Genomic DNA, 26,437 nt, shown 5'->3' with positions numbered 1-26,437 from the left:
GTAATGTTCTGGTCTAGGACAAAATTTAGAACTGAGTAATTTTTGGCAAGTAGTTTAATATCTTTGAACCTCAACTATGTCTTCCATTAAAAACAGATTTTTAGTTACCTTTTAGGGTTCATGTGAGAGTTCAGTAAGAAAATGGTTGGTTAAGGCAGTTATGCCTACATTAAGCTATTTTGCCTACCACAATGGTAAAAATGATGTACACATTTTAAAGATTTGCATTAAGATTAAAACCAAAAAAGGTTTCTGCAGCTCATCTCCACTTAAGCGGGAATTTCTGGGGACCAAGACCACTCTCATCCCTAGTGCCTGTTTCCTGACCTCTCCAGATCTGCCCACACGGCCTCTTTGGCATCTTGACAAAAGCACTCATTGGGATGAGGTTCTTTGTTGCAGTTGCCTGTGGACACAGATGGTCTTTTCCAGCCAAAGAAAGACAGGAGAAGCGCAGGCCCATGTGTGGCTGCATTGGTCTGCAACAAACAAGATTCATTCATTTGGTCCTTCATGCATTCTTTTTCTTTTTTTTTTTTCTTTTTTAAAATAAGACAGGGATCTCACTATGTTCCCCAGGCTGGTCTCCAACTCCTGGGCTCAAGTAATCCTCCTGCCTCAGTCTTTCAAAGTGCTGGGATTACAGGCGTGAGCTACTAACCCTGGCCATACTTTCTTTCATTCAATAAATATTTATCAGTGGCTTACTCTGTGCCAGGCATGTGTGAGGACCTACAGTTCAGAGGTGAACAAGGGAGATATGTCTCATGAAACTTATATTTTAATTGGTGTGGTGGGTGACAATGGTTGAGGAATCAAGTCATATCTTTGGAAACTGGTAAGTATTAAAAAGAAAAATAAAACAAGGCAATGCCAAGAGAGAGGCTCTAGAGATAGGGGAAGAGAAATGGCAACAAATTGGATGGAGTGGTCAGGGAAGGCCTCAAAGAGGAAGTGACTCAGGCGGCATCTGCTGTGAGACAGGAATCTGGCTCTGCAGCAACATGGGAACACAGCATTCTTGGCACAGATGCCCTGGGATGGGAACGAGGAGGCCAGGGTGCCAGGAGCTTTGTGGAAGAGGCAGGCAGAAGCTGAATCTTGGGACCATCCTTTCTCACCTTGCATGGCCCAACAAGTCTGTGTAGGGCCTTTTCCAGGAAGGCAGAGCCTACCCCTAGCTGACTCTGTGTCCCTTCCTGTGGTTGCCTCACTGGTCCAGTCTCACTGTCTCACTAGTCCCTCTGGCTCCCTCTGGCTACTTCCGGCTTCCTCTGGCAACAGACTACTGGGGGAGATAAGTGAGAATTGCAACATGCTCTCTCCTTACCCTCAAGGAACTAGGAAGATAGAATCTCTATGGACCCCACAAGACGACTGATACTACAGACTAGGCAAGAGCACCAGGTGAGGGCTGAGGGGAAGTTTTGGGAGGTGTGCATGACCACTGAGAATGTAGGGCAGAGGTGTCAGGGAAGTGAGAAGAGCTCAGCCTGGACAGAGGGTAAGAACGAGCTGGAGATGGGGTGTGGATGGCAGTCCACATAGGAGGAAGGTAGAGCAAAGGAGTCCTCACGGGAAGGAAAGGACCAGAGGACAACCATACTCAGATCAGTTTGTCTCGCCCTTGGGCTGAGCCACTAGAAATGGAAGAGAAGCTTGGAAAAGGCGAAGGAGACACTCAGCCTTGGGAAAGTCAGTGAAGTGGCATGGAGCATTCTGGACACATATGCCCAAAGACAGGAATGAGGACTCTGGAGCTACACTACTTGGGTTCAAATTTGAATTCTGTTGCTTACTAATGCTGGGACCTTGACAAGTTACTTAACCCTTCTGTGACTCAGTTTCTCCATCTGTAAAACAGCGATCATAACAGTACCAAATTCATTTTATAAAGTTTAAATGAGTGAATAGTTGCAAAGCGCTTAGAATAAATAGTACCTGGCCCAGAATGATGTAAGTGTTGGCTAAATTAAATGAATGCTGGTGAGCAAGTGAGACTCTCATTCTGAAGCCAATGGGAAGCTCTCAGATGTTTCTGGGCTGTGCCATGCATGGAGGAAAAGAGTGCTCTGCTCTAATTCATCTGGTGCAGGCTGGATTGGAGGTGGACGGCCTGGGATCAGGAAAACAAGTTAGGAGTCTACTGCAATAGCCCAGACATGAACACTGATTGGCTGGTAGCGGGGCTGCTGGGGAGAATAGAGGGGTTGGAAGGCTGGAGGTTGCTGCTGAAGGAAGTGCTCCTAACATCTGGTGTCTGGAGACGGGACTGGGGCTAGTCGGGTACAGATGGAGGAAATGGAGGCCTTGAGCTTGAGTGATGGGGCGAATGTGGGGCTATGTCAGAGAGGGAAGCAGGAAAAGTCATCTGGTTTGGAGGAAGATGGTGCCAACACATGGACGTGTGTTGCCTTTGAGGCCATGGTGTGACCACAGTGTTCTGGGTGTGATTTCATATCCTGGGTCTGAGGAAAGGAATCCTAGGGGGTTGGATTCTGGCTCCTAGAGAGATGTGAGAACGAGAGTTTCAGCCCTGGCCTCTGCTCACCTGTACACCTGCACGTGTTTGGAGGAGGGTGGGTAGGCTGGGGACAGGCAGTAAATATTTAATGAGGCTGAGTCCACACATCCTCTGCATACTGTATTAAAAGGGCAGTCAGGAAAGGAAGACCCTGCTTGTGTCCACCACTCCCAGACACTCGGTAGTGACAGTGGTCAGTGCTCTCCTTACCCTCACCCCATTGCAGGGGAGAGGATCTCACAACTCAGCCCAAGGCTGACCACACTCCTCCGACTCTCACCTGGATAAGGGTCCCAGCTGGGGTCCAGGGACAGTGGTTGGGACCAATAGTATTTGACTACTGGTTTCTGTTAACAAGTGTTGACTGGGTACCTGCTTCGGGATCCAATGAGCACAAAATGTCCACTAACCAATGGATTTTTTGAGCATCTCCTCTGTTCAAGCTCTGTATAAGGCACGGGGCTCAAAGTAAAATTAAATGCTTGGTTCCAGAAACCGCATTAGCCTAGGTTTTTGTTTTCCATTTTTAATTATTAATGACAGTAGCTTCAATATAGATATCAGAGAACTGTATCCTTCTAGTCATGAAAATCTTGTTTTAGCCTGGCTTTTAAGTATAATCATTCCCTCCAATCTTTCCTATAAAGGGTTGTTAATTATATGAATTAATATATCTGTAAAATTTTATTGGGATTAGGTCCATAGCTTTCATTAGCTTCGTAAGGTTTTTTTTAATCATATTTTTCTTTTTTAGTTCAGAAAAGAATCAAGAAGAAAATTAAAATGGCCCATAATCCTACTGTCCAGATAACCTCTTGTTTTCACTTTTTAAATGCATATGGAAAATAATTCATGTTCTAGAAAGACACAAAATAAGCAGCAAAATTCTCTCACTGCTCCCTCCCCACTTCCGTTTCTCTTCCTAAAGCTTTGTGCTACTAATGGTTTCTTATATATCCCTCTAGAAAATGCTTAGTGCACTTATCAGCATTATAAATGCATTATGTACATCCTATTCTTAAAAGCTTCTCCCGGAGGTTAAGAACTATTGCTCTCTCTAGGCATGATTGTCTGTTTTTATGCTTTTTGCCCTGTTGATCTGCGTTTTAAAAAATAACAGAGGAAAGTCCTTCCTCTTTCTTTCTTTCTTTTTTTCTTTCCTTCCTTCCTTCTTCCTTTATTTTCCTTTTTTTTCTTTTTTGAGAGATGAGGTCTCACTCTGTCACCCAGGCATGCTGAAGTGAAGTAGTGCAGTCATAGCTCACTGCAGCCTCAACCTCCCAGGCACAAGCAATCCTCCCATCTCAGCCTCCAGAGTAGCTGGGACCACAGGCATGCACCACCATGCCTAGTTACTTTAAAAAAATTTTTTGTAGAGACGGTCTCACTGTGTTGCCCAGGCTGATCTCAAACTCCTGTACTCAAGTGATCCACCCGCCTTGGCCTCCTAAAGTGCTGGGAATACAGGCGTGAACCACCATGCCTGGTCAAGGAACTCATTTTCTAACGCTCCTCTGCCTTGGACTAGTGGACAGATGTCAGGAAGTTACTTTACCTTGCTGAGCCTCAGTTTCCTCATTCTTGTGGGGACTCAATGGCAGTGTCAATGCAGAAAGGCCTGGGCACACAATAGGCCTTCCATAAATGGTCAGTGCTTTCCCTTAGGCCCTTTTGGAAGGAGGAGGGGCTGCCAGTTCTAAATAAATGTTACAGAAGGGCCTGTCATCAGTTGCCCCTCAGAGTGACCTGTCACTTTGTTCCCAGCTATAAGAAGAAGAGTGTGGGAGTCCCCTGACTGGAGGTGACAGGGTCACACAAATTCCTCACCCTTGGTGTTGGTGCCCACCCCAGGAGCTCAGGCAATCCAGACCCCAGGAGACTGATGTCATCTGTCCCTGGTTGGGAAGGAATCTCTGCCAACAGCTGAGACAGGCCTCTGATATACAGCCCCTGTCACCTCCCCCTCTTCTTTCTCTGAGCTGAGGCTTTAAGACCTGTGTGACTCCAGCTTCAGAGGGAAAATGGCTTACAGGAAAGGTCTCCAGTATCATCTGGGACCAGGGGCGGCTTGGCTATTGTCAAGCTGTGACCAGCCCCAGGAAGCCAGAAAGAAGGGCAGGACTCCAGTCCGAGGAGGTGGGGGCTGTGGTGATGGCAGATGAGGCAGAAGGTGGACGAAGACCATTTGTTGTATGCTGGGAAGCACTGGCCACAGTGCTGGGTCCTTGGCAAGTGTTACTTGCTGGGGCCTCCCAGCTGCACTCCCACTTTGTAGATGAGGACTCTGAGACTCAGAGAGGCAAGCCACCTTGCCTTTCGGGGAAGCAATGGCAGAATCAGGACTGGCATCACCTGCGTAGTCCAGCGCTTATGTTTTACTACGTTGGCCACAGGTAGACGTGAGGGAGGGCACCAGACAGGACACCTAGGGTCTGGGCCACAAAGTGGCTGCCCACTCACAGGCACAGACACACTTCTCCCGGGGTCCACTTCTGCCAGTCCTGCTGTGTCTGTATTCTCAGAGTCTAGGACAGTGCCTGGCGCATAGTAGGTGCTCAGGAAGTCTTTGTGGAACGAAGAAGGGAATGGACAACAAAAATGCCTGCTGGTCTAATTAGACTGGCCCACCCCATACTCTCAGGTGGACCCTCCCTAACTTGATGTGTTCTCAGGGCTCTGTGACAAGGGGTACGAGCTTGGTACCAAGCTCCTGGGCAGACTTTGGAAAGAATCGCTGACCCAACTCTATTCAGTAGCTTCTTGCCAGGCCTCCTAGGAGGGATGGAAGAGCAGCGCCCAGCTAAAAGTGGGGTGCCAGACCCAGGCTGGTCTCTTCTTGCCGGCTGACCTTAGGGACTGACTTTGTCCCCCCATCTGCTGTGCTTTCTTCCCGGTAACACACAGTGGGGCTGGGAAGGCACTAAAGCCTGAAGGCTGTTGGAGGACCGCCCAGGGCTCAGGGCTGAGAGAGGAAGGGAGGAGTGCAACAAAGGTCACAGCAGGTCTGCCTTTGTTCCCCAGTGTGGAGGTAGAGTCCCAGCTCCTGGAGAGAGTCACATGTCCATAAAGAAGCTTGGCCTGGCCGGGCACAGTGGCTCACGCCTGTAATCCCAGCATTTTGGGAGGCCAAGGTAGGTGGATCATTTGAGGTCAGGAGGTCGAGACCAGCCTGCCAACATGGTGAAACCCCGTCACTACTAAAAATACAAAAATTAGCTGGGCATGGTGGTGGGCGCCTATAGTCCCAACTGCTCGGGAGACTGAGGCAGGAAAATCTCTTGAACCCAGCAGGTGGAGGTTGCAGTGATCTGAGATCATGCCACTGCACTCCAGCCTGGGCGACAGAGCGAGACTCCATCTCAAAAAAAAAAAAAAAAGAAAGAAAAGAAAAAAAGAAAAAAAAAAGGAAAAATAGAAGCCTGGCCCGGGAGGAGCACATATTTGATAACAGTTAAGAGCAATAATTAGGGAGCATTCATCATGCATCAGACACAGGTGCATTCCGTGTAATAGTCTCATTTAACCCTCACAACACACTTAGGAAGTAAGTACTATAATCAGCATTTTTCTCATCTCATTTTACAGATGAGAAAATGGAGGTACCAAAAAGTGGGCTCTGAACTGTGGAGCCTGGCTCCAGAGCCCTTGTATTTGACTACTGGGATCCACCGTTATTCTCACAGCCGCGTTTCCCACAGGGCTGCTTTGTATGGCCTCTTAGAAAAGTCCTGCCTGTCTCCACCATCCACGTGAGCCAAGGTCATCTGTGAAGAGCTCAAGCACAAAGCTGAGAAAGCCAGCTCTGGGGGAGGGTCAGGAGGGCTGGGGGAGGAGGAGCCCCGGTGAAGATGATGTTGGCCAGATGGACACTGGGGGACAAGAGCAGAGTGTGTGAAGGCACAGTGGCGTGGTGCGTTTCGTGGTGCTCCCTTCACTTAGGCTAGAGAGTGATGTGTAAAGGGGAGGAGTTTTGAAAGATAAAACCGGAAGTGTCATGCATAGAGAATTAGGGCTTTATCACTTGTCTGGGTGGTGGAGGCTGAGACTAGTGTTTTAAACACAGCGGTGTGACAGCTAGCTGAGTGTCACAGTGGTGGCCAGGCCCTGGGAGAAGTGCTCCACCTCCATTCTGTCGCTGCACCCTCTGAATGTCCTGCGAGACGAGGACTGGTATTCTTTCTTTCTTTCTTTCTTTCTTTCTTTCTTTCTTTCTTTCTTTTTTTAGACAGAGTCTCCCTCTGTTGCCCAGGCTGGAGTGCAGTGGCACGATCTCCGCTCACTGCAAGCTCCGCCTCCCAGGTTCACGCCATTCTCCTGCCTCAGCCTCCCGAGTAGCTGGGACTACAGGACTACAGGCATCCGCCACCAAGCCTGGCTAATCTTTTGTATTTTTAGCAGAGAAGGGGTTTCACCATGTTAGCCAGGCTGGACTCGATATCCTCACCTAGTGATCTGCCCACCTCAGCCTCCCAAAGTGCTGGGATTACAGGCATGAGCCACCATGCCCAGCCAAGGACTGGTATTCTTTCTTTCAGGAGCTCCTTAAGGCCTTGGAGCATCTTAGGAGCCCTGAACTTCCAGGTAAAAAGTCCAGTTCCTTTGCTGGAGAGGCCACGTGGAGAGAGGGTGGCCCTGATGGCTAGGAAGAGAAGCCTAGCGATCCCTGTCTTCCAGCTGAGCCCAGGCCTCTGCCAGCCACTAGCCTGCTGAGTGCAGCCATACGAGTGACCCCCAGCAAGGCAAGCAAAAAAACTGCCACATAAGCGGAGAAGAGCTGACCCCTCCAAGCTGAGTCCACACTGCAGAGTCATGAACAAATAATTATTTTAAGCCACTAAGTTTTGGGTTTTTGTTTTAACTCAGCAATAGATTTATTTTTATTTTCATATTTTTAGAGATAAGGTCTCCCTCTGTTGCCTAGGCTGGAGTGTAATGCATAATCATAGCTCACTGCAGCCTTGAACTCCTGGGCTCAAGCAATCCTCCCATCCCAGCCTCCTGAGTACAGGCATGTGCTGTCACACCCAGCTAACTGTTTTTACTTTTATTTTTTTACTTTTAGTAGAGACGGTGGTCTCCCTATGTTGCCCAGGCTGGATTCAAACTCCTGGCCTCAAGTGATCCTCCTGCCTCGGACTCCGAAAGTGTTGGGATTACAGGTGTGAGCTGCCATGCTTGGCCAGCAATAGATATTTGAACCAGGAATTGGGAAGGAAACTGACCTTGGAGATCCTGAATGAATGAAAACATAAAACCCTGGTGAACTACTGACTGAGATGCTTTTTTTCCTCCTCAGGGAAGCTTTTCTAGGTGGATCGGGCCCAGCCTGGCTCACCCAGGCCACTTTGGCCACTTTTCTTTGTTCAGCCACCATTAATTACTCACATGTGTCTGTTTCCCAAGCCCTGGCAGCAGGTTCACCGGGAGAAGGGGCCTAGAGAGTCATGTTCTTTTTTTTTTTTTCTTTTCGAGACAAAGTCTCACTGTGTCATCCAGGCTGGAGTGCAGTGGCGCGATCTCAGCTCACTGCAAGCTCCACCTTCCGGTTCACACCATTCTCCTGCCTCAGTCTCCCGAGTAGCTGGGACTACAGGCGCCCGCCAACACACCCGGCTAATTTTTTGTATTTTTAGTAGAGACAGGGTTTCACCGTGTTAGCCAGGATGGTCTCGATCTCCTGACCTCGTGATCCGCCCATCTCAGTCTCCCAAAGTGCTGGGATTACAGGCGTGAGCCACCGCGCCCAGCCTGTTCAGCCACCGTTAATTACTAACAAGTGTCTGTTTCCCAAGCCCTGGCCGCAGGTTCACCAGGAAAGGGGCCTAGAGAGCCATGTTCTTTTGCTTTGCAGAGCTTCAGTGAGAGTTCTGCAGGTAGCGGAGGCCCAGTTCAGAGTGCTGTCTGATGCACACAAATCAGCTTCTAGTTCAGGCCTTCATCCCAAATGAGGTGGTAGTGGAGGCAAACCCTTTGGAGCCAAAGTGCCTGGTCCAAAGCCCAGCTCTGCCACTTGTTTGCTGTATGACCTTGGACAACTCAAGTCACCTCTCTGAGCCTCTATCTCCTTATCCATAAAGTGGGGAGAACAATGCCCCACCTTGTGAAGGTAAATGAAATCACATCTGTAAAGAGCCTAACAGTGCCTGGCATATGTGTCCCCATACATAGCCACATTCACCCCTTCTATCTACAAATCGAGTGAGCAACTTTAGGTTCCAATGTCCCCCTCCACAGTCCACCTCAAAAACCTTTTCTCCACAGGTCAAGCCTGAGCCTGAAATTCTGGCATCAGTCATTGTTTTTGGTTATGCTTCCACCCAACAGCAGGTCTGCTGGAGCGAGGCTGGTGATGTAGTAAGCTGCACTTCTTTTTTTTTTTTTGGAGACAGGATCTCTCTCTGTCTCCCAGGCTGGAGTGCCGTGGCATGATCAGGGATCACTGTAGCCTTGACTTCCTGGGTTCAAGCAATCCTCCCATCTCAGCCTCCAGAGTAGCTGGGACTACAGACATGTACCACCACACCTGGCCAATTTTTTTACTTTACTCTTTTTGTAGAGATGGGGTCTCACCATGTTACCCAGGCTTGTCTTAAATTCCTGGGATCAAGGGATCCTCCCGTCCCAGCCTCCCAAAGTTCTGGGATTACAGGCATGAGCCACCATGCTCAGCACAAGCCTCACTTCTAGAATCAGAAGATCTGGGCTCTAGTCTTAGCCCTTGCGCCTGCTGGCTGGAAGACCTTGGGCAAGTAGCTTGTCCCGTGTGCAGTGGTTCCTGCCTTGGCCTAGAGAGTTACTGGGAGGCTCCAGTGAGTACCCACAGACATGAAAGAACTTTGCCACTGGTATAGGATCAAATGTGATCATCTCAATGATGACACCATTTTTGGTCCTCTCAGTAGGAATTGGTTCACTAGAGCTATGCTGTCCAAAATAAAATTAAAATTAAAACACAAGTCTAGGCTGGGTGCGGTGGCTCATGCCTATAATCCCAGAACTTTGAGAGGCCAAGGATCACCTGAGGTCAGGAGTTCAAGACCAGCCTGGCCAACATGGTGAAACCCTGTCTCCCTAAAAATACAAAAATTAGCCGGGCATGATGGTGTATGCCTGTAGTCCCAAGTACATGCCTGTATTCGGGAAGCTGAGGTAGGAGAATCAGTTGAACCTGGGAGGCAGAGGTTGCAGTGAGGCGAGATCACGTCACTGCACTCCAGCCTGGGTGACAGAGCAAGACTTCATCTCAAAAACAACAACAAACAAAACAAAACAAAAAAACAAAAAACAAAAACCAACCAAACAAAAACCAAAAAACACAAGTCTTCATTCTCATGAGCCACATTTCAAGTACTCAATAGCCACATGTGGCTGGTGTCCACCATATTGGACAGCACAAATAGAGAATATTTCCATCATTGCAGAAAGTTCCATTGGTCAACATTGCCCTAGTGTTTTTCCAATAGGACAGCTGGCGACAGAAATGAGAGGGAGAGATGGGGGCAGAGGAAGCCTGAGCCCAGATGGGTGGGTGGCATGGACGTTTTGTTTGTTTTTGTAGACCCTGTTGGGCTGACTGGATTCAGGGATGGCCACCGCCCTTGACCTCCTCCCTGTTAACAGTCATCCTGGGCAGGTTCACTGGAAACAGCATTTTCTCACCTTGAGGTCAGGGAGCCTGGGGCCACCTCCAACAGGAAGTGGCCAGAGTAGCTTGGGGCCAGGCTGGGCACTACATGCTAATTTATCGCTGGGCCTGGTTGTGCAGGGGTGGGCCGAAGGGTTGTTGGGTGCTCCTCCTCCTGTCCCCGGTGCAGCCCAGTTGGAAGGGCATGGCAGGGAGCAGGCGCAGCAGCACCAGGGCGATGGTACCTGAGCTCGGTGCTAAGGGACCAATTAGCCAGTCATGGGGTGCATCCCAGGACCCTGCTGCCAACCCTCAGAGGCTCCCTGAGTCCCAGATCTTCTCCCCATGCCAGGCTGAGGCACCAAGAACCCAGCCCGTTCAGGGGCACTAGCATCAGCCAGTATAGCTTGGCCAACAGGCTGTGTGGCAGGGGAGGCCCGGAGAGCAGAAGGGACAGATCAAAGGCCCCACTGCATGAGAGGCCCAGCTGGGAGCAGACCCCAGGGAATCCTCATTTCCTGACTCATTTGATTAAGTTCTTTCCTGCCAATCCAAACAGACACACAAACCGTATTCACATATGTATTCATATGTGAATCTACCCAGAGATGGAGAGCAGACACACAGGCATCCAGACATGCACAGCAGACGTGCCCTCATGGGTGCAGGCTCATGGCTGTACTTACACATGTGCAGGTGGGCCCAGAATTCATCCCTGTTCCCCTAAACCAAAAATACCTTCCGTTAGCTGAAAGTTTAAACTGTGTATCTTGCTGAACAAAATCAACCCTCAGGTCCCCCTATCCGTTGTTGACTACAAACTGAACACCCTGAAGTACCGTGAGCCCCCACACCTTGCATGGGGGCTGGGGGAGGGGGCACCCAGCTGGATGCATCACCTTCCTCTGCATTCAGCCAGAGGCTTGGTCTCTCAGGACAATGAGAATGTCAGAACACAGCACCTACTCTCGGGGTCTCCCAGGCATTCCTGGGAGGGCACCTTCCTTTCCCCAATCAGGCCTCCTCTGTAATCTTCACAAGAGCTTCAGTTTTCCCATGGGCCCCCCGTCCCTCCCACCCTCTGAAGCAGGCAGGCAGGCAGCATGACAAGTGACAAATGAAAACTCACTTTCTCAGCCAGGCATGGTGGCTCACACCTGTCATCCTAGCACTTTGAGAGGCCGAGGTGGGAGGATTGCTTGAACCCAGGAATTCAAAAGCAGCCTGGGCAACATATCAAGACCCCATCTCTTATAAAGAAAATAAAAAGTCATTTTCTCAGCTGGGTACAGTGACTCACAACTGCAATCCCAGAACTTTGGGAGGCCGGGGTGGGAGGATCACTTGAGCCCAGGAGTTTCTGACCAGCCTGGGCAATATAGTGAGACCCCATCTCTATAAAGTAAATAAGTAAATTTTTTAAAAGTCATTTTCTAATGAACGGGTGTGGACCAGGGCTGGGGCAAGCTGGGAGTGGGGAGGGTAAAGTTCCTAGAAGTCTTTGGGGCTCTGGGGTGTCATTGGTTCGCAGCTGAAACCCTGTTTTTGGCAGTTAGTCAGGGCTGTCAGAAGCCGCCGCTGACCGCCTCCCTCCCTGCCCCAGTGCCAGGTTCACTCTCCATGTTAGCCTTTGTGAACTTTAGCCACCTGCCCAGGGCCAGGCTTTCTCTTGGAATCAGACTTTCACAAAGGATTCTCAGAAAAAGACAGGCACCATCCTCTCAGCCCCAGCCTGGCAGACCCCCTACACTCCTTCCTATGGTTCCTCGGTCCACTCCCAATTTTTTTTGTGGGGGGACGGAGTCTCACTCTGTTGCCCAACCTGGAATGCCATGGCACAATCTCAGCTCACTGCAACCTCCACCTCCCGAGTTCAAGCAACTCTCTTTCCTCAGCCTCCCTCCCAAGTAGCTGGGACTACAGGTGCATGCCATCACACCCGGCTAATTTTTGTGTTTTTAGTAGAGATAGGGTTTCCCCATGTTGGCCAGGCTGGTCTCGAACTCCTGACCTCAGGTAATCCACCCACCTCGGCCTCCCAAAGTGCTGGGATTATAGGCGTGAGCCACTGTGCCCGGCCCACTCCCAAGTTTCTAACCCATTCTGCCTCAAAGCTGGTCAGCTATCAGTAGTATCAACTCCCATCCCCAAACCCAGTGGGAATTTAAAACCATAGGAAATATTCTTGTGCCAACCCAGAGGGTGAAATATCTTCCTGCTTTGTGCCCTCTTAAGGCCAAGAAAAAATTATTAAATAATAACAAATCACTTAAAAATAACAATTTTACCAGCCTGGGCAACATGGCAAGATCCCATCTCTACAAAAAAATAAATAAATAAAATAAACTAGCTAGGCATGGTGTCACATGCCTGTAGTTCCAGCTACTTGGGAGGTTGAGGCAGGAGGATCATGTGAGCCCAGAAGTTCAAGGTTGCAGTGAGCTATGACTGCGCCACTGCACTACAGCCTGGGTAACAGAGTGAGACCCTGTTTCTAAAAAAAATGAATAAATAAATAAATTAATAATAATTTTAAAATATGAACTAACATTATTTACATAATAAGAATTCATTTTAAAATAATGGCTTGGTTACTCTGGGCTCACTGCTTATAGGGTAGCCCTGCTCCACAAGGAGCAGTGAAAATGTATAATAATAATAATAATAACAATAATGGCTATCACTAGAATGTAAGCAACAATATAAACCCTACAAGGGTAGGTATTTTTTCCATTTTGTTTGCCAATGGATCCCAATAACCTAGAGCAGTGCTTGGCATATTGCAGGTTCTCAGTAAGTATTTGTTGACTAAAGTAATTACTGTTAGACACTATCTAAGTGCCTTTCAAGGATCGGTTTAATTAATTGTTACAACATCTTGAGGTGAGTAATATTGCACCCATTTTGCAGACTGAGGCAGAAATAAACTAAGAAATCCAGCCAAAGTCACATACCTAGTAAAGGGAGACTGTGTCCAAGCAGCCTGGCCCTAGGGCCCAGGCTCTTGATCACCAAGTCTATTGCCTTCCCTAACAGCAGTATCCTTAATAGCAATTATATTTCCTTAATAGCAATTATATTTCATTGAACTGTTTTTGTTCTGTTTCTCATACAATAATTTATTGATATCTGTGTCTCCTACCAGACTATGATGTCCGTGAGGTCAGAGGAAAGGGAGAATGTCTCACATACAGAAAATGCTTGATCAACATTGATGGAATCATAAATGGTATTTCCTTGTATCTCTCCATGTACTGTATATGTCATTCACCAAATGTCTTGAAAACGATTTGGGGTTGGGGGAAAGGACGGAGGGGACAGTGGCTAGAAGCACAGAGTCCAGAGTCTGAAGTACTGGGTTTTAATTCCTGTCTCTATCCCTTTCTAGCTATGTGAACTTGGGCAAGTTACTCAGCCTCTTGGCCTCAGTTTGATCATCTATTAAATGGGGATAATAACAGCTTCTGCCTGCTAGAATTGTTGTAAGGATTAAATGAGATAATGCTTGATCCATGCTTGGCATAGTAAGGGCTCTATAAATGGCAGCTATTGTCACTGGTAATATGATGTTGTGTAACTTCTGCTTGCCCTGTGTCTCATGTGAAGCTGAAGCCTCCCATTAGCCCTTCCGCAGGCCACAGCCGGCAGCTTGTGGGCAGGTGCCTGCAACAGGCATGACCCACTCCTCCCCATCTGTCAGGGTGAATCCTCCACCACTTCCGGTCAGAGCTTACAACCTACTTATTAGGTTAATTAGACACAACACCTTTCCAAAGATACCTTGGCACCAAAGCCAGCCCTAACATCTGGTGAGCAGCTTGACAAGGATTTGGGAAATGACACGTTGTCATCAGCCTCTGGCTGAAGCAAGTGGGTTGAGTTGGGGGGCAGAGGAACCATCCCATTCCTCTCTGGGGATCACTGGATGACTCCTGGGGTCTTCTCTGGGTAGGAATGCCAGATAAAATATAGGACACCCTTGTTAAATTTGAATTTCAGATAAACACCAAATACTTTTTTAGAATAAGCATGTCCCAAATATTACAAGGAAAATACTTATATTAAAAACTATTTGGTGTTTATCTGAAATTCAAATTTAACTGGGCATCCTGTTTGTTTGTTTGTTTGTTTGTTTTTTCCCCCTGAATCTATCAGTCCTATCTCTCGGGCATGTTGGAGTGTGAGACGAGGAGGGAAAGCCCAAGTGTTTGAAGGAGCAGGCACAGGCCTTGGTAGGGCCAGCTCTCTCTGAGCCCTGGCACCGGGAGCTCCTCTCTGGGCCTCCTGGGTCTGAGGTGAGGGTGTCTGGGGCCCTATTGGAGCCAACTTCCTGCAGGGAGGCTCTGTGGGCGGAACAGGGCACTGCTGCCAACTCAGAGTTGTTTGCACTTCATGGCCTCCTGGGGCACTGGCCCCCTTCCTGGTTAACATCCTGGATGGGAGAACCAAGAACAATAGCACCTTCCCTGGAGAGGTGCTGAAGTCGTTCCAGGAGCACCTTGCTGGGAATAGGCCTCGGAGGCCCAGCCTGTTGGGACCTGGAAGACCAATCCGTCCTGCTACAGGAGGGCCCCCGAGCAGGTGCAGGGCTTTTCCGATGCCACACAGTGTGCAGGTAAACCTAGAGCGTGGTCTCCAGACCTCCCATTCCCATCCCCTACCTACGTGGCTGCCTTTCTGTGCCATCAGGAGAGGAGCAGCTGTGGCCAGTGCAACTGGTGACTGAGCCCCTCTAACACAACAGGTTTCAAACTCAACCTCTCATCTGCCCTGTGTTAGGCCATTCTCGCATTGCTATAAAGAAATACCTGAGACTGGATAATTTACAAAGAAAAGAGGTTTAATTGGCTCATGGTTCTATAGGCTGTACAGGAAGCATGGTGCTGGCATCTGCTTCTGGGGAGGCCTCAGGAAGCTTCCAATCATGGTGGAAGGCAAAGCAGGAGCTTGCACATCATGTGGCACAAGTAGGAGTCAGGGGTCGGGGAGGTGCTACACAATTTTAAGGGACCAGATCTCCTGAGAACACACTCACTACCATGAAGGCAGCACCAAGGGGATGGTGCTAAACCATTCATGAGAAATTCACCCCCATGATCCCATCACTCCCTCCAATACTGGGTATTACAATTCAACATGAGATTTGGGCAGGGACACAGATCCAAACTATATCACTCCCCCTTCAATACATGGTACCCACACACCTGGCTGTGCAAACTAGAAACCTCAGCTTCATCCTGGGTGTATCAGTCAGCTAGGGCTGCTGTAACAAACACCACAGACTGGTGGTCTAAACAACAGAAATGTATTTCTCACTGTTCTGGAGGCTGGAAGTCCAAGATCAATGTGTTGGTAGGGTTGCTTTCTCCTGAGGCCTCTCTTCTTGGCTTGCAAATGTCTGGCTGTGTCCTCACATCCTCACATGGCCTTTCCTCTGTGCATGTGCACCCCTGGTGTCTCTCTGTGTGTCCAAATTTGCTCTTCAGCTGGGCATGGTGGCTCACACCTATAATTCCACACTTTGGGAGGCCAAGGCAGGTGGATCACCTGAGGTCAGGAGTTGGAGACCAGCCTGGCTGACATGGTGAAACCCCGTCGCTACTAAAAATACAAAAATTAGCCGAGTATGGTGGTGGGCGGCTGTAATCCTAGCTGAGGCAGGAAACTCACTTGGACTAGGAGGCAGAGGTTGCAGTGAGCTGAGATTGTACCACTGCACTCCAGCCTGGGCAACAAGAGGGAAACTACATCTCAAAAAAAAAAAAAATTCCTCTTCTTATAAAGACACTAGTCAGATTGGATTAAGGTCCACTGTAACAGCCTTGTTTTAATTAAATCACCTCTTCAAAGCTTCTATTATGGTGCAAAAGTAATTGAAAGTAATGGCAAGATCCGCAATTACTTTTGCACCAAACTAATATATCCAAATACCATCACATTCGGGGCACTGGGGGTTAGGGCTTCAAAAAGTGAATTCTAGGGGTGTACAGTTCAGCCCATAATACTGGGCACTCCTGCCTGTCCCTTCTCCTGTGAGTCACTAAGCCCTGTTAAAGCCACTTCCCCTGTAGCTCCTCAGTTTGTCTGCACCCTTTCATTGCCACCTGAGCCAGGTGGCCCTCATCTCCCAGGCCAGACGGCTCTCCTCCTGGCTGGTCTCCTGCCTCCACTTTCCCTTCTCCAATCCATTTTGCACCTAGCCGCAGAGGAAACACAGCTCCACTCTTGTCAATCTCTACTCTCCCATCTTCTAAATCCATCACTGGCTTCTTATTTTTAGGATCAAAATTGCCTTACTGGCTTACAGACCTCTGTGCGATCTAGCCCTGTCCCCTTTCCCAGGTCTAATCCCTCCTGTGGGAATCCCTCCATCCACACTGCAGCCGATCTGAGATCTGAATGTGAATCGAGCTCCTTCTTGCTTGGGGCTCTTCTTGCTAGCACAGGCTGTTCCGTCTGCCTGCCTCACTCCTCCCCCCTCACCTTCCCCAGGCTTACCTCTACCCGTTCTACCTGTCCTCAGACCTCCACCTAGGCTCCACTTCCTCCAGAAAGCCTCCCCTCATCCCTACCAACCCTCAGGCTCTGAGGTGGGGGCTCCTCTTGGACACCCCCAGAACACTCTATTCTGATGCTTTGTTTGCTAGCCTGCCTTCTCTGCTAGTCTTCTCTGCTAGTGGCTTCTGTGAAGGCAGGGGCACATTCACTGCTCTATCTGCAGTAACCAGTGTGGCCCTGGCACACAGAAGGGCTCACCAGTTATGAGCTGTGATTTTTTACTGTTAAATTTCTGAGCAACATCAGACTACAAAGCATTGGGGGGCAAAAGGAGAGTAAAAGAAAGGCCAGCTGGCCGGGCAGTTTTTCAGTTCTAGCCATACAACAGAATCGCTCGTGCTGCTTTCCAGATGTACCAATTCTCAGGCATCATCCCAGAGATTCTGATTCCATTGGTTGGAGGTGGGCCCAAGAGTGGTACTTTTTGAATATTTTCCAATATTCTATGTGCAGCTGGGATTGAGAGGCCCTGAGTGAGCCCTAAGACTCAGCTCACCGGGTCTCAGCTCAGTAGATCCTTGCTGACAGAGGTCCTCCTCTACTGCTGGTGGGAGGACGGGGTCTCCAGATGTTTACTCCTGCCCCAGCTCTCCTTCCTCAGGGTGCGGCTCCCTGGGCTGAGCCCCAGTGGTTTCCTCCCCATGGAACCAGTCAAACCTCTCCCTGCTGGCTCCTTGGGGAGGCAGCCAGGCCCAGAAGGAGGAGCAGGGGCTGGGGTCTAGCCCAGCAGGCTGGGTCACAGGTCTCCTGCCAGAGCCAGCCCCAGGGGAATTCAGTTGGTTCCACAAATATTTGCCGAGCACCCAGACTGGGTCAGGTGCTTTGCCAGTTGCGAATCTAGTAACCAAGTCTGGCTACTGACCAGCCCTGTTACCCAGCCTTGGACTAGGGCTCAAAGAGGAGCTAGATGAAGAGTACTGGTGGCTGGCTGTGGGCACTGTTATCCCCCAAAGCCACTTCCACGATCACCTAAGCAAAGGGGAAGGTGTGATCATCATGTCCCACCCCAGCTACCCTCTGTCTTTTCTATGGCCCAGTGTGGCCAGAACTGTTGCAGCAGAATCCCCTAGGAAGCTTGTTAAAAATGCAGGTTCCTGGGCTCCACCCTGGAAATCTGATTTAGAAGGTCCAGGGTAAGGCCCAGTAATCTAAGTTTTCAGCCAGTTCCTCAAGGGATTCTGATGCAACAGCTCGCCGATGACTCTAGTGTATAGCTGCCTTTAAGAATCACAACAGTCTAGGCTGGGCGTGGTGGTTTACGCCTGTAATCCTAGTACTTTGGGAAGCCGAAGTGGGTGGATCACTTGAAGTCAGAAGTTCAAAAGCAGCCTGGGCACTATGGTAAAACCCTGTCTCTACTAAAAAAATAAAAATTAGCCAAGTGTAGTGATAGGCACCTGTAATCCCAGCTACTCAGGAGGCTGAGGAAGGAGAACTGCTTCAACCCAGAAGGCAGAGGTTGCAGTGAGCCAAGATCACGCCACTGCACTCCAGCCTGGGTGACAAAGCAAGACTCTGTCTCAAAAACAAATAAACAAACAAAATCACAGCAGTCTAATTTCCTCAGGTGGGTTTAATGCCTTTTTGGGGAAGGAAGTAAGTGAACAGAAACAAGTTTCTGGGCTCAGAAGACTCAGCCACAGCTGGCTCTGACTGGCTTCACAATCATCGTTCCCCATCATTCACCAAGCACTGACCTTGGTGATTTGCTCAATCCTCATCCTACCCTGGTAAAGCTGCTGTCATCCCCATTTTATAGCCCAGAAAAGGTCAAGTTACTTGCCAAGGTCGTAGAACACAATGACTAAGTCGGGGTTCTGGGTCTGAAGTTGCTTACAGACCCTGGGGGAGGCAAATGGTGCAAAACACTGCTAGCTCCAGGTGGAATGAAATCGATGCACCAGGGCAGGTAAAAGCCAAGCACTCAGCGAGTGCAGAGAAAGAAGAGATTCATGCTTACTGGGGACTGGCGGGGGAGGCTCCAAAGCAGGCAGTAACATTTGAGCTGGACCCTGGTGGAGGAATTCAACTTTGACATTCAGAGAAGGAAGGGAGGGAAGGGAGAGAATACCAGGCAGAGAATGCAGCATGAGGGGAGCCACTGAGATGGGGAGAACATATAGTAGGAACAGTGAGTGGGCTGATGTGGTCACAGCATGGGGTGTAGAAAGGGACACGGGAGTGATGACGCAGGAGAGGGCAGCTGGGGACTCTTTACTGGGTGCTCACTGGAAAATAGCCAGAAGTCTGAATGGGGCATTGACTTTAAGAAGGTAACCCTGGTGACAGGTGACAGGGCTGGGTGGATTAGAGAGATGGTAGCTGGGTTAGGAGATGACTAGACCCAGCCAGGCAAGAACAGTGAGTCACTCTACTTCTCTGGATCAGTTTGTTCCTCTCTAAAATGTAGATAATTGTCCCTCCCTGACATCTGTCCCAGGCTGTGGTGAAGACGAAAGAAAAAGGGAGATGGGAAACAGTGTTGGTGAGCCCCAGGGGACAGAGGGAGGGCTTTGCAGGTAAGGGTCAGAACTGGGAAGCTGGAGGCTGTGTGACAATGATGTGCCCTGGCTGGTAACCCCAGTGGCACGGCTACAAGACACAGCAGCATCCAAACAAGATACAGGCCAAGCATAGGAGGGGTTTCAGTTCCCAGGAGGCATCTGCATCTGAACTCAAATTGAGAGAGAATGAGAAACCCCTCCAAACCTACCTGAAGCGGGACTACAAACTTAGCTGCTTCCCCACTTGAAGGGGTTCTAATGGGTGGAATTCCGTTTCCTAAAGGGCCTCAGCGGCACCTGTCCTGAGTCAGCATCTCACAGAGGTTTTGCCAGCACCAGCCACATCTCCAGCATGAAGGTGATTGTCTGAGTGTGTCCAGTCCAGTTCCTGCCTTAATAAAAATCACTGCTGCAAGGGAGAGGGCTGCCAAGGCCCTGCCTCCCTCCAACCCCATCCTAGCCTGAGTCTTAACCATTCTTCCAATCCAGTTCCACTTTGGGCCAGTGCTTAACCCAGGGTAGCACTTTTGAGCCTCGCAACTCTTGGGAGTGAGTTTTCATCCTAACGTTCTCAGATGAGGAAATTGGGCCTCAAAGAGTCCACACAGATGAGGCACCGTGGCTCATGCCTATAATCCTAACACTTTGGGAGGCCAAGGCAGGAGGAATGCTTGAGCCCAGGAGTTCAAGACCAGCCTGGGCAACATGGTGACACCCTGTCTCTACAAAAAAATACAACAATTAGGCAAATGTGGTGGCATGCACCTGTCATCCCAGCTACCTGGGAGGCTGAGGTGGGAGGATTGCTTGAGCCCAGGAGGCTGAGGCTGCAGTGAGCCATGATCCTGCCAGTACACTCCAGCCTGGGTGACAGAACAAGACCCTGTCTCAAAAACAAAACAAAATGAAACAAAAACAAAAACAAAGCATCCACACAACTAGCAGGTGAAAAACTGGGGTTCAAACTCAGGCCTATAACACTAAGGGCTGGGCCTGTCCCCACCAAATCAGTCTTTCCTCAGACAGGCTGAGGTGTCCTTTATAGACAAAATATCTGGAGGTCAGAACACTGAGACGCTAGTTATGTAAAGGCAGGGTGTGAGTTGGTGAGCTCATCGAGAAAATGCTTCCTGGGCTGGGTGCAGTGGCTCACACCTGTAATCCCAGCACTTTGGGAGGCTGAGGTGGACAGATCACCTCAAGTCAGGAGTTCAAGACCAGCCTGGCCAACATGCTGAAACTCTGTCTCTACTAAAAAATACAAAAATTTGCCAAGCGCAGTGGCACATGCCTGTAATACTAGCTCCTCGGGAGGCTGAGGCAGGAGAACCACTTGAACCCAGGAGGCAGAGGTTGCAGTGAGCCAAGATTGCACCACTGAACTCTAGCCTGGGTGACAGAGCGAAACTCCGTCTCAAAAAAAAAAAAGAAAAGAGAAAAAAGAAAAAGAAAGAGAGAGAAAGAAAGAGAGAAAGAAAGAAAAAGAAAGAAAGAAAGAAAGGAAGGAAGGAAGGAAGGAAGGAAAGAAAGAAAAGAGAAAATGCTTCCTGGAGAAGACAGGAGGAGGGAACAGGCAGGCCAGTCAAGGCCTGGGCTGCTCTGGGCCGAAGCTCTGGGCTTTCTCAGTTCCCAAGGGAGTGGCTTTTCCAGAGAGACACAGTCCTGACCCAGGCCTGGGCCTATGGCAGTAAGTCCAGTTCCCTCTTCCTACTCAGATTCTCCCAGGGTCTCTGGATTCCTTTCAATAGGACCCCGATGGGAGAGGGGACAAGGCCTGAGTCTTGAGAATCTGGGGAGGGGCTGAGACCCTGGGATCCTCCTCCATGTGTGTGTGTTTGGGCCTCACAGATCTGGAAGAATATACCCTATCCTGAGACCTTTGATGTCTACATAAGCCGCTTGTTCTCACAATAGACAAATGCTACCTTCCTGCCTCTACCTCCAAGGCCCGTGGGTCCTGGTATGGAATGTGTGGGCCTGACTAGCCGGGGATGGGTTCCACTATTCACATTACTCAGTGACACACTGGCCTCCTGGTGGAAACTTCCCCATTTAGTGGAGAGACCACACCTTTGTTTTACATTTGTGTAACCCCGACAAAAGTCTGTAGGTCTCCTGGGAGTATGACCTTGGCTGTGGAATGACCAGGCTTCCTTTTCTTCTCCTTCGGTGGTTCTTCTTCTTTTTTAACCCTTCTACCTTCTCCTGCCCTCACCGGTTCCAAGTGAGGTCACCATTCCAATGACGTCTCTCCACCAAAGCCTTGCCAAGACCCCACCAGCTTCCCGTTGCATGCCTGACAGAGGAATCCCCACCCACTGGGCCCTCGTTCTCGTAATCACAGCCCACTCCCTCCCCAAATGGGGCCAGAATTGCTCTGTTTGTTTTTGCTTTGGATTTTATTAAATTTTTTATTTTAAGAGAAGTTACACATAAGCATAGATTTCTCAGAAATGTACAAAGTTAGTCATGAACAACTGCAGCCCTGACCCATCTCCAGGGTGGCCACTTTCGACTCTTGAAACGGATTCTTTGGAATGTTCACTTTCATGTCTCTAATAACATCTCACATAGTTTCTTCTTGATCTGTGTAGTTTTAGGAGTTTTTTCTTGATTTCCTGCCCTGGGAGACGAGGAGTTCTTTTAGCTCCTGTTGCCTCACACCCACCCCCGCCTCTCTCTTCCCAATACAGCCACACCGTAGAGGGTAATTTTGATTATATCACTATTCTGTGTTGACCTTTTCTGACTATGTAAACACTATGGCTGGCTGAGCCATATGGTAGACTAGGATAATTTTTTCCACCTTTCTTTTAAATCTGGGCAATAACCAGTTCGTGGGCAGCCTCAGACATCACAGCCTAGCAATGGTTTGGTTCATCTGACCCCGGCCACTGACATCACCAAACCAACCCCTTCACTGCTTCTTGAGAAACATCTGTGGTCAGACTAGTGGTAACTTTACCAAGAAGACATGGTCCAGAAACTCACTGGTATCTTCTTGCTTTATGTGTCACAAGAGGCCACTGAATGGCTGCTCTGAGGTGGATGCTGAGTCAGAGTGAGTGGTTTGAATTCAGCCTCTGCCCTCTGTGGCTATGTGAACTTCGGCAAGTTACATGTCCCCTGTGAGCTTTGGTTTCTTTATTTGTAAAATGAAATTGAAGGATGGAACCGCCTACTGATTGGGATAAACTGAGATGCACGTGTAATGTACAGAGCACATAGAAAGAATGACAAATGGTGGGCATTATTATTACTACTGGGTTAATTATTCGTAGGGGCTCTTTTAGTGAATATGCCAGAATGAAGAAACAGCATGCTTCAGAAACATTCAGGGTCGGGCACGGTGGCTCACGCCTGTAATTTCAACACTTTGGGAGGCCGAGGAGGGTGGATCACCTGAGGTCAGAAGTTCGAGACCAGCCTGACCAACATGGTGAAACCCCATCTCTACTAAAAATACAAAAAATTAGCTGGCTGTGGTGGCAGACACCTGTAATCCCAGCTACTTGGGAGGCTGAGGCAGCAGAATCCCTTGAATCTGGGAGGCGGACGTTGCAGGTTGCTGAGGTCACACCATTGCACTCCAGCCTGGGCAACAAGAGCAAAACTCCATCTCAAAAACAAAAACAACAAAAAACCCATTGAGGACCTTTAAAGTAGTTAACAGTCATGTGCCCCATCTCCCTAAGCACACAGCCCACTTGAGCCATCTCCGAAGAGCACAGTCTGTGCCCAGGCACTAAGGAGGGCCTTAGCCAGGCACTGGAGGATGGAGGTGTAGATGGCTGGGATCCCTGGACACAAGGAAAGGGACTGGTCTTCCCCACTCCTCCCTATTCTGTTTTTTTATGGTGTCACTCAACTAATTTGGGTTTACTGGGGGCATCGTCCTCCAACAGGGACCTATGTCATGTTAGTCTCAGCTACCTCTGGTTGCACCTTGGAGAGAGTTGACCACCTGACCCCTTCCAGCCCCTTTCATATTTATTTGGGAGGGGGTGTTCATCATATATAGTATGTGCTAATTTTAAGAGATTCAAACAGTGCAGAAGTATAAAAGAAAAAATTTAAGATCTTTTTTCTACCTTAGAGGTAAATGCTGTTAACAGTTTGCCATGCGTCCTTCCAGGATTTTATTTTCCATGCTTTAAATGTGCATGGGGGACCGTGCGCCATGGCTCACGCCTGTCATCACAGCACTTTGGGAGGCTGAGGCAGGTGGATCACTTGAGCCCAAGAGTTCTAGACCAGCTTGGGAAACATGGTGAAACCTTGTCTCTACTAAACCTATAAAAATCAACTGGGCATGGTGGCACACACCTGTAGTCCCAGCTTCTCAGAAGGCTGAGGTGGGAGGATGGCTTGAGCCTGGGAGGTGGAGGTTGCAGTGAGCCGAGATCGCGCCACTGCACTCCAGCCTGGGAGACAGAGTGAGACTCTGTCTCAAAAAAATAAAAATAAAATAAATGTGTGTGTGTGTGTGTGTGTGTGTAGAATTAGTTCAAGTATTACATTCAGTTACAGTATATGAATATAATGCATATATAGTAATAAAATAAGATCACACTGTACTTTCCATTCTGTGACTTGCTTTTTCATACGATAATGTACCATGGGCCACATTCCAGTTTGCTCTAGATATCTTTGGCAGTGTGCTGTGTATGTTTTTGTGGGTTGCCTTCCATTTTACCAAGACAGGCAATCCTGTGCTAGTCTTGCTCTTGCATATATCCTTTTGCATTTGTGCTAATATTCTGTTGAAAGTGAAGATGAGCAAAACAGCTCAGGGGTTACTCCTCAGCCATCTCTCTGGGGCCTAGCCCCCTCCTCCCAGATGACCCTCTCCAGCTTCCCTAACTACCCCCACCTCCCCTAACTACCCCCACCTCCCTCCACTAACCTACCACTCCTCCCAGGAAATGTCTAATCTCGGCTAGGCCGAGGCAACCAGGACGTTTCATGTGTGGCTGAAAGCCCGAAACCTTCCTTTGCTACTGGCTCTCATGGAAGACACAACTAATTCAGCCACCGGGATTTTATGGTGCACATCTTCATTTCAGCCCATGACCGAGCCTGTGCTGTGCCTTTACCTCGTGTGAGGGTAAAACTGCTTGCAGATCAGAAATGATTACTATTCCTGCCTTTGGCCTTTCCACAGAGCTCCCAGTTTCATACAAAGAGGAAACTGAAACCCAGAGAGGGAAGTGGCCCACCCAGGGCCTGCCCCTGGCCGCTGGGTCAGAATTTGGGTTTCTGGACACGGGCAGTGGGGGCGGGAGTGGGGAGGTGGAAATAGGTTACAGAGGTGAGGGAGCAGAGCTATGCACCTGGCTCTCTGCCAGGATTTCCCATTCAATCCCAATAGCCATGCTAGGAGATGGAGGCGGCATCATGTCCATTTTCCAGAAGAGGAAACTGAGGCAGATCTGGGTGTGAAACTAGAACTGTCAGACTTCTAAAACTCCCCATCCATCTTCCCCTGATTTCCAAAATATGAGATCTGGGATGCAGCTCCCAGGTTTGGGGGTCTGAGGTAACCAACAGCCCTTCCAGGTGTTCCTGCCCTCCTCCCTCCCCAGGAGCGCAATTCCCATGAGGAGGCCGGCTCCTCTTCCAGGAGGGCCCAAACCTGAAGAACCCCAGCCAGGCTGCTGGATGCTTTGTCTCCCCTCCACACACAGCTGTGAGACTTGCAGAAAGCCTGACAGACTCCCACCTCCAACAGGGTTGGAGCACGTGGATCTCTGGCCTCTGCACCCTTGGGTGGGCAACCCTGGTGACTTCTCAAAGATCACATAGCAGAGTAGGATCCAAGTGGCAGGAAGAACCTCCATGTTCTCCTTTCCACTCCTTGGCTGACAGATCAGCCTGTGCTCTGGGGAAAGGGGCAAAGGCTCCTCTGGAGCAGCCTAAAGGGCTGGGGCTAAAGGAAGGCCCACCTGGGCTCCCCCATTCACTCACCCTCTGCACCATCTTGGGCAGGACCTTCCTCCTGAAGACTCCAGCCTCCTTCCCAAACCCAGCCTGGTTGCTGGGCACTGGGCACTATCAACAAAGCACTCCCCATGGGGCCAGCTCTTGCCAGGGACTGAGAACAGTGATCTCCCGGGAGAAGCCTGTTACCCAAGGCTAGATTATGGGGAGAAGCGGGGCTCGCTGGGAGCAGCTCCTGCTGGCTTTGTGTTTGAAACAATTGTCAGGAAATGCCAACTGCTTCTTGGGCCTATAGCCTCCTTCCTTCCCTCACACCTTTTGAAAAGGTGAGCTCCTGGAAGACAGAGCCCCTCAGACAAACCCAGCTTACCCTCAAGCTCCAATGCCCAGCTCCACCCACTCTGCCTGTTTTGGTGTTTTGCACCACCCTGGGCTAGCCAGAGCTCTCTAGTCTCCTCTCCTGCCCTTCCCCAATCTGTTCTGTCATTTTCCAATTCTTAGTATTGTTTTTTTCTAATAAAAGCAACACAGGTTTACTGTTAAAAAAAAATATTACAAGCTGGGCTCAGTGGTTCACTACTATAGTCCCAGCTACTTGGGAGGCTGAGGTGGGGGGATTGTTTGAGCCCAGGAGTTAGAACCCAGCCTTGGCAACATAGTGAGAGACCCTATTATTATTATTTTTTTCTTTTCGAAACAAGGCGTCACTCTGTCGCCCAGGCTGGAGTTCAGTGAGGCAATCTTGGCTCACTGCAACCTCTGCCTTCCAGCTCAAGTGATCCTCCCACCTCAGTCTCCCAAGTAGCTGGGACTATAGGTAGGTGCCACCACACCAAGCTAGTTTTTTAAAATTTTAGTAGAGATGGGGTTTTGCTATGTTACCCAGACTGGTCAGAACTACTGGGCTCAAGGGATCCACCTGCCTCAGCCTCCCAAAGTGTTGGGATTACAGGTGTGAGCAACCGCACCTGGCACTCACTTCTTAAAAGAAAAGAAAAGAAAAGATTGCAGAAATGTCTAAATCTAAAGTAGAGGAAGAAAACCAGCCCCCATCCCAGTCCCAGACATACCGTATTGTATGATAAGCTCAAACTACACAGACTGATCTGCACCTCATTTCTTCAAGGAGATTTCTTTGACACAAAAACTGATCATGTCCCTTCCATGTTTAAATTACTCCCACGGCTTCCTACCACTCTCGGATAAAGTACACTCCTGATCTTGGCTATCCGGCCCTGCCGGCCTCTGCTTCAGTCTAGAGCCTCCCCTCCCAGCCACACTGCCTGC

The 26,437-nt window shown here is 49.3% G+C and overlaps 1 long non-coding RNA gene across 1 annotated transcript; it reads left to right on the top strand.

Annotated features, from left to right (window-relative positions):
- The first annotated feature begins 128 nt into the window (after nt 1–128).
- Nucleotides 129–21,824, top strand: LOC134731109 (uncharacterized). The gene is made up of 4 exons (XR_010113208.1): nt 129–1,407; nt 6,110–6,273; nt 13,294–13,377; nt 19,494–21,824. It is a non-coding gene; the product is annotated as an uncharacterized LOC134731109 (long non-coding RNA).
- Nucleotides 21,825–26,437: the final 4,613 nt, after the last annotated feature.

The sequence above is a fragment of the Pan paniscus genome, chromosome 8, assembly GCF_029289425.2.
Source record: "Pan paniscus chromosome 8, NHGRI_mPanPan1-v2.0_pri, whole genome shotgun sequence".
NCBI classification, from domain to species: Eukaryota; Metazoa; Chordata; class Mammalia; order Primates; family Hominidae; genus Pan; species Pan paniscus.
The sequence above is the reverse complement of the archived record's forward strand: the minus strand, read 5'-3'. Positions and strand labels throughout refer to the sequence as shown.